Source organism: Mustelus asterias, chromosome 8 (assembly GCF_964213995.1).
Source record: "Mustelus asterias chromosome 8, sMusAst1.hap1.1, whole genome shotgun sequence".
Taxonomy (NCBI): domain Eukaryota; kingdom Metazoa; phylum Chordata; class Chondrichthyes; order Carcharhiniformes; family Triakidae; genus Mustelus; species Mustelus asterias.
In genome coordinates, this window is record NC_135808.1 from 52,038,522 (window position 1) to 52,053,243 (window position 14,722).

Genomic DNA, 14,722 nt, shown 5'->3' on the forward strand with positions numbered 1-14,722 from the left:
CATGTCTGAGCTCATCACACTTGCAAAAAAGTTACCCATTCCCTAAAAGTTACAGAAATTATTTTGGGGAGTTAAAAAAAAGGGATTTTTTTGTTTCCAAATTTTATAAGTCTTGGTTGATTGTCTGAAAGTATTCTGGAAATGTCAGCCCCACACAAACAGAAGGACCCTGTGTTGTACAGCAGAGGGAAAGATGTCAGGGCATTTTGCAGGCAGGAAAAGGCAAGTTGAACAGTTTTTGCACAGATTCTGAGAGGGGAAGATTTGCAAGGAGTTTTCCTGCCCACCTTGCTGCATCTTGTATAAGATGTCCCTACTCATTGGCTCTCCCTTTCTCTCTCTCCTGTGCCATCTTGTTTAACATGGGCACTGGAGAGAGAGAGAGATGGGAAAGACTGCCAGCTCCTGGGAGCAGCGACTGCGCAGGCGCCGCCCGCCGCGGTGGCCGCCGGGAGTGGTAGTTCGGGGACGGCCGGCTGCGCTGGGAGGAAAGGGGCGGGAGGACTACAGATCCCGGCGGCCCCCGCGGCAGGCTCTCCCTCGCCTCCCCCGGCCGCCCACCTCCTCCCCCTCTTGTGTGTGTGTGCCCTCACTGCAAGGATCGGCAGCAATGAGGGATGATAGGAATTAACATCCAGCAGGAAGGAAACGGGGGAGCTGGCACAAGAGGGTAAGTGTAATGAGGGCACCCCAGGGTGGGGGAGAGGGGGAAGGGTGGGGGTGTTGTGGTGTGGGGAGGCTGGGTGCTGGGTACAAGTGCCAGCTCCAGCAGGAATTACAATGTCTCACATACTGGATACCTTTTATATACCTGCACCAGAGTGAGATACATTATATTCACTCACCATGAGGCATTGCAGACAGAGTGGGAGAGGGAGACGAGTGTCCCACTCCCAAATCAAACTTCACAACTTCTCACAGCTCTCCCTCCTCCCAAACACACAGGTGTTTCCATCATTTGCTTCACGACAGGCCTCTCCTGTACACTTTCTTTCCATTTGTTATTCCAGTATTTTAGTCCCAATTTGTTTTATTCCCCAATATTTTCTACAATTTAAACAGCAGTTTTATTACATGTGTTAAATAGTCATAGAATCCCTACAGTACAAAAGGAGGCCATTCGGTCCATCGAGTCTGTACTGATCACAATCCAGGCCCTATTCCCGCAACCCCATATAATTTACCCTGCTAATCCCCTGACACTAGGGTCAATTTAGCATGGCCAATCAACCTAACCCGCACATCTTTGGAGTGTGGGAGGAAACGGGAGCACCCGGAGGAAACCCATGCAGACATGGGGAGAATGTGCAAACTCCACACAGACAGTGACCCAAGGCCAGAATTGAACCTGGGTCCCTGGCGCTGTGAGGCAGCAATGCTAACCACTGTGCGCCCCACTTGGGATGTCCAATATTGCCTCACGCACATTTCTTTTTGCAAACCCCAGGATTTTGTTTCATTCTTTCATGGGATATGGGCGTCACTGGGTAGGTCAGCATTTGTTGCCCATCTTGAATTTCCCCTGAGTGGATGGTGGTGAGCCAGCTCCTGAACTCCTACAGTCCATGTGGTGTAGGTGCACCCACAGTGCTGTTAGGGAAGGAGTTCCAGGATTTTGACCCAGCGACAGTGAAGGAACGGAGATATATTTCCAAATCAGGATGGTAGTGACTTGGAGGGGAACTTCCAGGTGGTGATGTCCCATTTGTTTGCTGCCCTTGTCCTTCTAGATGGTTTGGGAGATGGTTTGGAAGGTGCTGCTGAAGGAGAGATCCTTCAGTGCATCTTGTAGATGGTACACACGGCTGCCACTGTGTGACAGTGATGGAGCAAGTGAATGTTTGTGGTTGGAGTGCCAATCAAACAGGTTGCTTTGTCCTGGATGATGTTGAGCTTCTTGAGTGTTTTTGGAGCTGCACCCATCCAGGCAAGTGGGGAGTATTCCATCACACTCCTGACTTGTGCCTTGTAAATGGTGAACAGGCTTTGGGGAGTCAGAAGGTGAGTTACTCACTGCAGGATTCCTACCCACTAACTTGATCTTGCACTATTTATATCATAGAAATCCTACAGTGCAGAAGGAGGCCATTCGGCCCATCAAGTCTGCACCGACCACAATCCCACCCAGGCCCTACCCCCACATATTTACCCGCTCATCCCTCTAACCTACGCATCTCAGGACTCTAAGGGGCAATTTTTAACCTAGCCAATCAGCCTATATGGCTAGTCCAGTTTGGTTTCTGGTCAATGGTAATCCCCAAGATGTTGATAGTGGGGGATTCAGTGATGGTAATGCCATTGAAAATCAAGGGGCAGTGGTTAGATTCTGTGTTGTTGGAGATGGTCATTGCCAGCAAGTAGATAAACTCTAATAGAGCTCTTTGGCCGAGTGGTAATACCCTCGCCTTGTGTGATTGTTTTGGTCATAAATGCATGACCTATTGCTGCTGCTAGTTGAATTAAAACTTGCAGTGGATGACACTTAAAACCATCCCCCGAGCACGCATGCATTCACCACCCTAACAATGACTATAACACCACATTCTGCACCCTCTCCTTTGCTTCTCTATGTACGGTACGCTTTGTCTGTATAGCGCGCAAAAAACAGTACTTTTCACTGTAAACTAATACATGTGGCAATAAATTAAATCAAAAACATACATGCGGTCACTCTTCCATACACACAGTTAATCTTTCTGCTCATGTATAATACATATTGTATAATATATAGAGATTAATGTCCTTTAGAAAAGGAAATCTGCTGTCCTTACCTGGTCTGGCCCGACATCTGACCTCTCATCCACAGCACTTTGGTTAACTCTTAACTGCCCTCTGAAGCAAACCACTCAGTTCAAAGGCAATTAGGGATCAGCAACAAATGCTGGCCCTGCCAGCGACACCCAGCCTCTAGAGATAAGAGACTGACTGCTGTCGTCAATCAAAAACTCCATTATTGTTGTTGCATGGGAATGACATGTTGGGGGAAGTGAACTAGGTGTAACTTGGGCCATTACATCTAGAGGTTTCTATGTTACTGAAGTTCACATCTACTCCAGACCTGAAAAAACTGGGGCCAAGTACACAAGTCACTGTTTTGGGTATTTTATGAAGTCTCTGCTCAGAACATTAATGGGTGAATGTCTTTCTCAAAGTGGGGGATGTTAGGGTGTCCGGTCCAACATTTTGTTGATATAATTGCTTCCATGGCCTCGCCTTTCTTTTCTCACTGATCTACATCAGTTCAATTAAAAAATTCTCATCCTTGTTTTCAACTCCCCGCTGAGGGAGTGCTGCACTGTCAGAGGTGCCGTCTTTCAGATGAGACAAACTGATGTCTGTCCTCTCGGGGTGCAAAGGATCCCATGGCACTATTAGAAGAAGAGCAGGGAGTTCTCCCGGTGTCCTGGTCAATATTTATTCCTCAAATCAACATCACTAAAATCTCTTTTTATCTGGGCATTATCGCTTTGCATTTTGTCTGACCTTCCTGTTCACAGAGCGACTGCCACATTTCCTTCACGACTTCAGGGATATGGGGGTAGGGCCTGGGTGGGATTGTGGTCGGTGCAGACTTGATGGGCTGACTGGCCTCTTTGTGTACTGTAGGGTTTCTATGATTCTATGATTCACTCATACTTCGTTGTTTTTTCAATGGCTCAGAAGGTCAGGGTTAGGTCATGACCTCGCACCTCTCATTCGTCATAATCTCCTCCAGTCCGACATCCCTCTGAGATCTCTGCCCTCCTGCAATTTCGGCCTCTCGAGTATCCCTGGTTTTAATCGCTCCACCACTGGCAGCCGTGCCTTCAGCTGCTGAGGCCCTGAGCTCTCGAATTCCCTCCCTAAACCTCTTCACCTCTCTCATTCTCTCTCTCTCTCTCTCCTAAACCTCCTTCATGAACCTAGCTTTAGTTTCCCTGACAAGTCCTTGATGTGGCTTGGCGCCAGACCTTGTTTGCTAACCCTCCTGGGAAAGGCCTTGAGATATTTTATTGCATGGTGGCGCAGTGATTAACACTGCTGCTTCACAGCACCAGGGACCCGGGTTCGATTCCCGGCTTGGCTCACTGTCTGTCCGGAGTCTGCACGTTCTCCCCGTGTCTGCGTGGGTTTCCTCCGGGTGCTCTGGTTTCCTCTCTCAGTCCAAAGATGTGCTGGTTAGGTGCATTGGCTATGCTAAATTGCCCCTTAGTGTCAGGGGATTAGGAGGTTAAATACACGGGGTTACGGGGATAGGATTTGGGTGGGATTGGGGTGCAGACTCGAAGGCCCGGATTGCCTCCTTTTATACTGTAGTGATTCTAAAGGAAGCATTTAAATGCAAGGTGTTGTTGTATTTGAGTCACAGTCACCTTGTGCCTTTCCAGCTTGGGTAGCACGTTGGTTTTACAAAGGAAGTCTACCTGAATAATATACCCAACCTACAGAGCACCCAATACAGGCATAGCCTCTCAAGAATCTGAGAGAGAGATTGAGTGCCGAGTTCACCGTAAGGACCTTTTTTGCAGCAAGATTCTCAGTCAGCTTCTGTCCCTAACCTTTCACCTTATAAAATCTTTGATTCCAAACAAAAGTGTTTAAGTATTGATTTGAAGCCTCTGTGGACAAGGCTGCCACTCTATGCGTGGTTTAATGTCCTTGAGCTGCAACTTTCCACAAAGTTCTGATGGTTGACAAAGTCCGTGCGCTGTCCTATGATGAGAGACTGAGTAAATTGGGCCTATGTTCTCCAGAGTTTATAAGAATGAGGGGGGTTAGACAGGGCGGACACTGAGAGATTGTTTCTGCTGGTTGGGGAATCTAAAACACGGGAGCACAGTCTCGGGATAAGGGGCCGATCATTTAGGACTGAGAGGGGGAGAAATTTCTTCGCTCAAAGGGTGAACCTTTGGAATTCTCTATCCCCGGAGTGTTGTGGATGCTCCGTCGGTGAATATATTTCAGGCTGGGATAGACAGACCTTTGGTGTCTCATGAAATCATGGGATGTGGGATGTGGGCGGGAAAATGGAGTTGAAGCTCGAGATCAGCCATGATCTTTTCAATGGTGCAGTAAACCTGATGGGCCAAATGGTCTACTCCTGTTCCTATTCCTTGTGTGTTCTTGCGCACTTTTGCTTAGGTTTGTTGGTGGGGCCCGGGTGGGTGGTTTGAAGGGGAGGAGGTGAGGGGAATGTGACATTTTGTGCTTATGGCTCACTATCTGGACATGCTCGTTAATTTGTTACCTCTGTTTCAGAACTTTCTCACTGTGTCTGCAATGCCCTCCCCTCCTGCCTCACCTGTGAGATTTCAAAAGGTGTGACTGCAGAAGAACAGCTCAACCTTCTTTCTCCTTCTGCTACCCTTTTCCAATGGCTCAGAAGGTCAGGGTTAGGTCAGGTCCCACCAGAAACTTAAGCACAATCTTCAGGCTGAGACTCCCGCTGAGGGAGTGCTGCACTGTCAGAGGTGCCGTCTTTCAGATGAGACAAACTGATGTCTGTCCTCTCGGGGTGCAAAAGATCCCATGGCACTATTAGAAGAAGAGCAGGGGAGTTCTCCCGGTGTCCTGGTCAATATTTATTCCTCAAATCAACATCACTAAAATCTCTTTTTATCTGGGCATTATCGCTTTGCATTTTGTCTGACCTTCCTGTTCACAGAGCGACTGCCACATTTCCTTCACGACTTCAGGGATATGGGGGTAGGGCCTGGGTGGGATTGTGGTCGGTGCAGACTTGATGGGCTGAATGGCCTCTTTGTGTACTGTAGGGTTTCTATGATTCTATGATTCACTCATACTTCGTTGTTTGTGAAGGCTCTGGGGTACAATATAAATGCAAGTCTCTCTGACAATGATCTTGCTTTTTAAGTTCAGCCACAAATCCCTGACCTTCACTCTTGGTTGCACATTGGATATTATTAGCTCTCTGTCTATTGTAATCCCAGTGTTGATGAATATGCGTATGTTCATTTAACCCTGAATAAACTGCAAATGCTTGACTCTGTGTCCAAAACCTGATCCTTGATACGAAGCATAGATCTGCAGTCCCTGTTAATATTATTGCAAAATTAAACATTCTAACACAACCCTATCCTGTCCTTTGTTGGGTCCACCCCACGTTCGTAAACCTGCTTCAGTATATGCACCCTTGACTGGCAGTGTTTTTATCTCCAAACTGTCCTCCAGTGGACCAAAGACGGTATTGTTCCATTCTATTTTCAAAGGTAGTTTTTTTTTGTGTGTTTTTGTCTTGTAACTCCCGTTCTTGGTGTCGACTTGTAATCTTGATGATTCCTTCTCCACTCCTGGACTCATCAACTCATCCGATCTGAATGGACCTCACACGCCACCTCAATGACTGGAACTGCCCCCCAAGAAGCTCAGTCCTCTCTCCCATGCCAAGCTCTTTGTTTTATGCTCAGCCCTTTGTACAAAGTCCAGGTTTTCCCAAATCCTGGTACCTGCTTCTATTTGAGGAGGCTGATTATCTTGTCTCTTTGCACATTGAACTCAATGTGAGATTGAAAAATGAACTATTTCTCTCTCTGTCTCTCCCTTTCTCTCTTACAAAGCACATCATATTTCCAACACTGTTCCATTAGTGTTGGCACTGGTTTATCTTCTCTCAATCCTCAACTCCAATTTACCGACCTCCTCACTTTTCCTTCTCCCTATATCCTCACTGTGTTGAAGTCAGGACTGGTCACACAGTCTGCTTTTTTTAACACATCATTTTGTAAACCAGTGCAACTCTGCCTCACTCCACCTCCTTTTTGACGGTCTCCAGAAACTCAACTCAGCCAACCAAATCAATTCCTTGGTTACAAGGGCAAGTCAGAGGCTGAATGGGAATTCAATTTGGACATGGACTGCTTCAGTATCTGAAGAAATCATAGAAATCATAGATACCCTACAGTACAGAAAGAGGCCATTTGGCCCATCGAGTCTGCACTGACTACAATCCCACCCAGGCCCTACCCCCATATCCCTACATATTTTACCCGCTAATCCCTCTAATCTACGCATCACAGGACACTAAGGGGCAATTTTTTTAGCCTGGCCAATCAACCTAACCCGCACATCTTTGGACTGTGGGAGGAAACTGGAGCACCCGGAGGAAACCTACGCAGACACGAGGAGAATGTACAAACTACACAGACAGTGACCCAAGCCGGGAATCGAACCCAGGTCCCTGGAGCTGTGAAGCAGCAGTGCTAACCACTGTGCTACCGTGCCGCCCGAAGAGTTGCGAATGGTGCTGAACATTGTGCAGCCATCAACGAACATCCCCACTTCTGACTTTATAATGGAGGGAAGGTCATTCATGAAGCAGCTTTGACAAAGGGTCATCTGGACTCAAAACATCAGCTCTTTGCTCTCCTTACAGAGCAAACCAGACCTGCTGAGATTTTCCAGCATTTTCTCCTTTGGTTTCAGATTCCGCGGTTATTTGCTTTTATCCAGCTGAAGATGGTTGTGCCTGGGACGTTACCCTGAGGAACTCCTGCAGTGATGTTCTGGGACTGAAACGATTGATCTCCAACCACCACAACCATCTTCCTTTGTGCTGGGTATGACTCCAGCCAGCGGAGAGTTTCCCCCCTGATCCCATTGACTCCAGTTTTGCGAGGGCTCCTTGATGCCACACTCGGTCACATGCTGCCTTGTTGTCAAGGGCAGTCACTCTCACCTCACCTCTGGGGTTCAGCTCTTTTGTCCATGTTTAAACCAAGGTTGTAATGAGGTCAGGAGCTGAGTGACCCTGGCGGAACACAAACTGACCATCAGTGAGCGGGTTATTGCTGAGTAAGAGCTGTTTGATAGCACTGTTAATGACCCCTTCCATCACTTTGCTGATGATCGAGAGTAGACTGATGGGGTGGTAATTGGCTGGGTTGAATTTGTCCTGCTCTTTGTGTACAGGACATACCTGGTCAATTTATGAACGCACAAACAAGGAACAGGAGTAGGCCATTCAGCCCCGTGAGCCTGCTCTGCCATTTAGTAAGATCTTGGCTGATCTGATAATAACCTCAAATCTGCATTCCACCCTCCCCCCGATAACCTCTCACCCCTTTGCTTAACTGGAAGCTATCCACTCTGCCATAAAAATATTCAAAGACTGCTATCCACCAACTTTTCAGGAAGAGTTCCAGAGACTCCTGACTCTCAGAGAAAATATGTTGTCTCATCTCTATTTTAAATAGCTGACCCCTTATTTGTAAACAGTGACTCCTAGTTCTAAATTCTCCAGCAAGAGCAAACATCCTCTCCACATCCACCCTGTTGAGACCCCTCAGAATGTTGAACTGTCAGAAAATGCTGGAAAATTGTAGCAGGCCTGACAGCATCTGTGGAGAGAGAACAGAGTAAGTCATAGAAACCCTACAGTACAAAGGCCATTTAGCCATCGAACCTATACTGACCACAATCCCACCCAGGCCCTATTCCCGTAACCCTCATTTACCCTGCTGGTCCCCCTGACACTAGGGTCAATTTAGTTTGGCCAATCAACCTAACCCTCTTTGAGGTGTGGGAGGAAACTGGAGCACCCGGAGGAAATCCACGCAGACAGGGAGAAAGTGCAAACTCCACACAGACAGTGACCCGAGGCCGGAATTGAACCCGGGTCCTTACTTTACTCTGTATGTAACACTGTGCTGCACTAGTCCTGGAAGTGTTTATTTCCCCACTTGTTACCTTTAACAAACTCCAGATTCACAAAGTAAATATTGAACTAAATGGAAAGTGGAATTTGGATGGAACACCTGCGAGAGCCTGAGGGGAAATGGTGAATATTGTGTTGTTGTTGTGAAATCAGCTCTTGGCCCAATTAGACTTCCTCCCCTCTTGTGTGAAAACTTTCAGCATTGTCGAGGCTACAGAGTCGCCCAAAGGATGTATTGCATCGCCAAGTTTCAGACAGCTGCTCCTGGGTACCAAAAGGGAAAATGCTGGAAAATCTCAGCAGGTCTGGCAGCATCTGTAAGGAGAGAAAAGAGTTGACGTTTTGGGTCCAGATGACCCTTTGTCAAAGCTAAAAGGCACAGAAAGTGGGAGATATTTATACTGCAGGGGGAGGGAATGAAAGATGAGTCATAGCCACAGAAACCAGGGGAAAAGACTGCTAATAGCTGTCCATAGAGAGAATAAAGGGTGTGAATGGCCAAACAGCAGAGAGGCTAAAATGTGAGGATAAGCTGTGACAGATGGTGTGTGTGTGTGTGTGTGTGTTGGAGGTACAACTTGGAAAAGGGGGAGGAAAGGTAAGGGAAGGGGGATAAAGTAGGGGGAAAGAGTGGGGGGGAAGAAAAATGAAGAAAGACAATAAAGAAATAAAAGGTAGAAAACAGTAAAAATATTAATTAAAATATAATGAAAACAAAGGGGTGGAGGTGAGGTAGAGCAAATCATCTGAAGTTGTTGAATTCAATGTTGAGACCGGAAGGCTGTAAAGTGTTTAGCCAGAAGATGAGTTGCTGTTCCTCCAGTTTGTGTTGAGCTTCACTGGAACATTGCAGCAAGCCAAGGACAGACATGTGGCATGGGAGTAGGATCGTGTGTTAAAATGGCAAGCAACCGGAAGGTCAGGGTCCTGATTGCGCACAGACCGAAGATGCTCAGCAAAGTGATCACCCAGTCTACGCTTGGTCTCTCTGATATCGAGGAGACCACATTGGGAGCAGCGAATGCAGTAGATCAAATTGAAAGAGGTGCAAGTGAAACGCTGCTTAACCTGGAACGAGTGTTTTGGACCTTGGAGGGTGAGCATGGAAGAGGTAAAGGGACAGGTGTCACACCCTCTGCGATTGCATGGGAAGGTGCCATGGGTGACGGGAGAGGTGTTGGGTATAGTGGAGGAGTGGACTAGGTTATCCCGGAGGGAATGGTCTCTGCGGAATGCTGACAGAGGGAGTGAAGGGAAGGTGTGTTTGGTCGTGGCATCACGCTGGAGTTGGTGAAAGTGGCTCCTGGGTAGCTGTCTCTGAGTTTGTAATGCAGAGGGAGTTACAGACTGGAAAGGGGAGTGATATGATAAAACAGTCTGTCCAACGTACGTTCTCCCCGTGTCTGCGTGGATTCACTCCGGGTGCTCCTGTTTCTTCCCACAGTCCAAAGATGTGCAGGTTAGATTGATTAGCAATGCAAAATTGTCCCTCAGTGTCAGGGGAATTAGTAGGGTAAATATGTGGGGTTACAGGGATAGGACCTGGGTGGGATTGTTGTCGGTGCAGGCTCAATGGGCCAAATGGCCTCCTTCAGCACTGTAGATTCTATGATCCTATGAAAATACAAGAGCTTGATTGCGACACAATTATTTATCACAGAACTTGCAAGAAGTATGTGCCCACACATAGACTTGCTACATCACACTCTTCCCCCTCACACGCTCGCCTGTGCAAAATCCCGCCGCCCTCGGTCCACCCTCGGGGGGGGGGGGGGGGCCTCACTCGCTCCCTCGGATGGGCCCCCAATGCGCACCCACTCTTGACCACCCACACTCTCGCCAAGATCACATGCGCACATTCTCTACCACACACACATGCACTTCTTAACACAGACAAAACACACACTCTTGCACCCACACGTGCACATATACGCACACGTTTAAACACTCGCACATGGTCATTACCCGGCACTTGTGTGGCATGAAGTAACATTTGCACCACAACAGCCAGGGAATGTCCATCTCTAATAAGGGAGAATCTAATTGTTAGAGTGGGGAAATACGGTCTTTGCTGGGGACGACAGAGGCAGGCAGGATTTAATACCAGTTGGAGATGGAAGAAAACAGTAGGAGGCAGGAAAAAGAGAGCAGTGCGAATGCCAAAGCCAATGCAAACAAAATGGTTTAATGGCCACTTTCTGTGATTCCAATTTGATCACCATAGTTAGAAGCACATCACTTATGGACAACTATGGGCCAGATCTTCCAGCCCCAATACTAGGAAATTTGGAGAGCCGTCGTTGTCCAGATGTTCCCGTTCTGCCCATGACGATTCCTGCAAGTGTTGGAGCTGGAAAATGCCACCCTATATCTTTTGTAAAGGAGTCATTGTGTGAGTGGTGCTTGAACCTATATTTTTAAAACTCCTTATTATTTGACTATTCTTTCTCCTTTGGGCAGCACGGTGGCACAGTGGTTAGCATTGCTGCCTCACAGCACCAGGGACCTGAGTTCAATTCCCAGCCTTGGGTCTGTGCGGAGTCTGCATATTCTCCCCGTGTCTCTGTGGATTTCCTCCGGATTCCTCCCACAGTCCAAAAGATGTGCTGGTTAGGTGCATTGACCATGCTAGATTCTCCCTCAGTGGACCCAAACAGGTGCCGGAGTGTGGCGACGAGGGGGTTTTCACAGTGACTTCATTGCGGTGTTGATGTAAGCCTACTTGCAACTAATAAATAAACTTTAAAACTGGACAATGATCAATCTTTTCTGAATCACAGGGCTTTACCATGATTACGACCCTTATTTGAACAGGGACAAGCAGGCAGTGGGGGGAAAGCCATCTCAGGCAGCTTCCTCCCCAGATGGTCAACTTTCAAATGGGAAGGAACAACCCTTAATCCAAAAGAGAGAGTGGGAGGGATGAAAGAGTGATTTCTCAAAAGGTTTTGAGCAGGAGATGGCCAGGTTCCTGATTCTGTTGGAGATGTGAAGCCAGGTGGGGGGGGTAATGGGGTGTGGTGGTGGTGTGTGTACAGTATTAAACCAGCAAATGGGAACGATTCCCCTGGTTAAACCTCCACCCTCAAAAAATAGAGACAAATCTTTGAGGCAGATTTGGAGTTCATTGACAACCTACATTTGTATAGCGCCTGTTAGTGTGGTAAAACATCCCAAGGTGCTTCACAGGATGGTACCCAAACAGACTGCAAAACTGCGGACAGGTAATCAAAAGCTTGGTCAAAACGGAGCATCTTTAAAGAAAAACAGATTGAGAGGCAGAGAGGTTCAGTAAGGGGGCTCCAGGGCTTAGGGCCCAGACTCGACCACCAATGGCAGAGCGATTAAAAAGAATCAAGGTTGGAGAATTAGTCAGAATTAGAGGAGTGTAGATATCTCGAGGTTGGGGGGGGGGGCGGAGGGGGGGAGAGTAGTTATACAGAGTAAAGCTCCCTCTACACTGTCCCATCAAACACTCCAAGGACAGGTACTGCACGGGGTTAGATGCAGAGTAAAGTTTCTGTACACTGTGCTGTACCAGTCCTGGGAGTGTTTGATGGGACAGTAGAGAGGGTACTTTACTCTGTATCATGAAACAGTCCCAGGAAAGGTACAACCCAAGGGCTTGGATAGAAAGGAAAGCTCCCTCTACAGTGTCCCCATCAAATACTCCCAGGGCAGGTACAGCACGGTGTGAGATGCAGAATTATACTCGACCATAATCTGTAACCTCATGGCCTGACATATCCCTATTCTACCACTACCATAAAGCCAAGGGATCAAACCTCGTTCAATGAAGAGTGCAGGAGGGCATGGCAGAAGCAACACCAGGCAAACCTAAAAATGAGGTGTTAACCTGGTGAAGCTACAACACAGGACTGTGTGCCAAACAGCAGAAGCAGCAAGTGACAGACAGAGCTAAACCATTCTTCAACCAGCGAATCTGACCTAAGCTCTGCAGTCCCACCACATCCAGCCGTGAATGATGGTGGATAATGAAACAACTGACTGCAGGAGGAGGCTCCACAAATATCCCCATCCCCAATGATAGAGGAGCCCATCTGTGCAAACAATAAGTCTGAAGCATTCACAAAAATCTTCAGCCAGAAGTGGCGAGTGGATGATCCATCTTGGCCTCTTCTGGAGGCCCCCAGCATCACAGATGTCAGTCTTCAGTCATTTCAATTCACTCCACGTGATGTCAGGAAACAGCCGAAGACACTGGATACTGCAAAGACGATGGGCCCTGACAATATTCCGGCAATAGTACTGAAGACTTGTGCTCCAGAACTTGCTGCATCCCTAGCCAAGCTTTTCCAGTACAGCGACAACACTGACACCTACCCAGGTATGTCCTGTACACAAATTGCAGGACAAATCCAATCCACCAATTACCACCCCATCAATCAACTCTCGGACATCAGTAAATCGACGGAAGGGGTCATCAACAGTGTTATCAAGTGGCACTTAACAAAGAACTTACTCGGCAATAACCTGCTCAGTGACGCTCAGTTTGGGTTCTGCCAGGCGCACACAGCTCCTGACCTCATTACAGCCTTGGTTCAAACATGGACAAAAGAGCTGAACTCCAGAGGTGAGGTGAGAGTGACTGCCCTTGACATCAAGGCAGCATTTGACCGAGTGTGGCATCAAGGAGTGTGGCAAAACTGGAGCCCATGGGAATCAGGGGGAAACTCTCTGCTGGTTGGAGTCACACCCAGCACAAAGGAAGATGGTTGTGGTGGTTGGAGGTCAATCATCTCAGCTCCTGGACATCACTGCAGGAGTTCCTCAGGGTAGTGTCCTAGGCCCAACCATCTTCAGCTGCTTCATCAATGACCTTCCCTCCATTATAAGGTCAGTAGTCGGGATGTTCACTGGTGACTGCACAATGCTCAGCATTTGGGACTCCTCAGATACTGAAGTAGTCTATGTACAAATGCAGCAAGACCTGGACAATATTCAGGCTTGGGCTGACAAGTAATATCTATGCCACTCAATTGCCGGGCAGGGACCATTTCCAACAAGAGAGAATCTAACCACTGCTCCTTGACATTAAATGTCATTGCCATAGCTGAATCCCCCAGTATCAACAACCTGGGGGGGTACCATTGACCAGAGAATGAACTGGACTAGCCATAGAAATACTGTGGCTACCAGAGCAGGTCAGAGTTGGGAATCCTGCGGTGTGTGATTCACCTCCTGACTCCCCAGAGTTTGTTCACCATCAACAAGGCACAAGTCAGGAGTGGTGATGGAATACTCTCCACTTGCCTGATAAGCGCAGCTCCAACAACACTGTAGATGCTCAACACATCCAGGGCAAAGCAGCCCACTTGATTTGCACCCCATCCACAGATATTGAATCCCTCCATCACTGATGCACAGTTTCAGCAGTGTGTGCCATCGACAAGGTGCCCTGCAGGAACTCACCAAGGTTCCTTCGACAGCACCTTTCGAACCCATGACCACTGCCATCTAGAAGGACAAGGGCAGCAGATACCCGGAAACAGCACCACCTGGAGATTCCCCTCCAAACCACACACCATCCTGACTTGGAAATATATCACCATTCCTTCACTGTCGCTGGGTCAAAATCCTGGGACTTCCTCCTGTGGGTCTATCGATACCACAATGGGCTGCAGCAGGTCAAGAAGGCAGCTCAAGGGCAACTAGTGATGGGCAATAAATGCTGGCCTAGCCAGTGACGCCGCATCCCACAATGGCTTTGGAATGGGGAAAGTAACATTGTGAATGTTTAAGATGCTGGATATGCCAGGTATTCCATGCCAGGTATTCCATGCTAGGTATTCCATGCCAGGTATTCCATGCTAGGTATTCCATGCCAGGTATTCCATGCCAGGTATTCCATGCTAGGTATTCCATGCCAGGTATTCCATGCCAGGTATTCCATGCTAGGTATTCCATGCCAGGTATTCCATGCCAGGTATTCCATGCCAGGTATTCCATGCAAGGTATTCCATGCTAGGTATTCCATGCCAGGTATTCCATGCCAGGTATTCCATGCCAGGTATTCCATGCTGAAGGTAACTAATTCAGAGCGTGATG

General features: G+C 47.8%; 1 protein-coding gene across 1 annotated transcript in view; it reads left to right on the forward strand.

Annotated features, from left to right (window-relative positions):
* Positions 1–525: 525 nt before the first annotated feature.
* Positions 526–14,722, forward strand: part of LOC144497161 (nucleus accumbens-associated protein 1-like) — a 135,016-nt gene continuing 120,819 nt past the window's right edge. The window contains exon 1 of the mRNA XM_078217963.1: positions 526–670. The gene's annotated coding sequence lies outside the window, so the exon portion shown is untranslated. The remainder of the gene's footprint in view (positions 671–14,722) is intronic.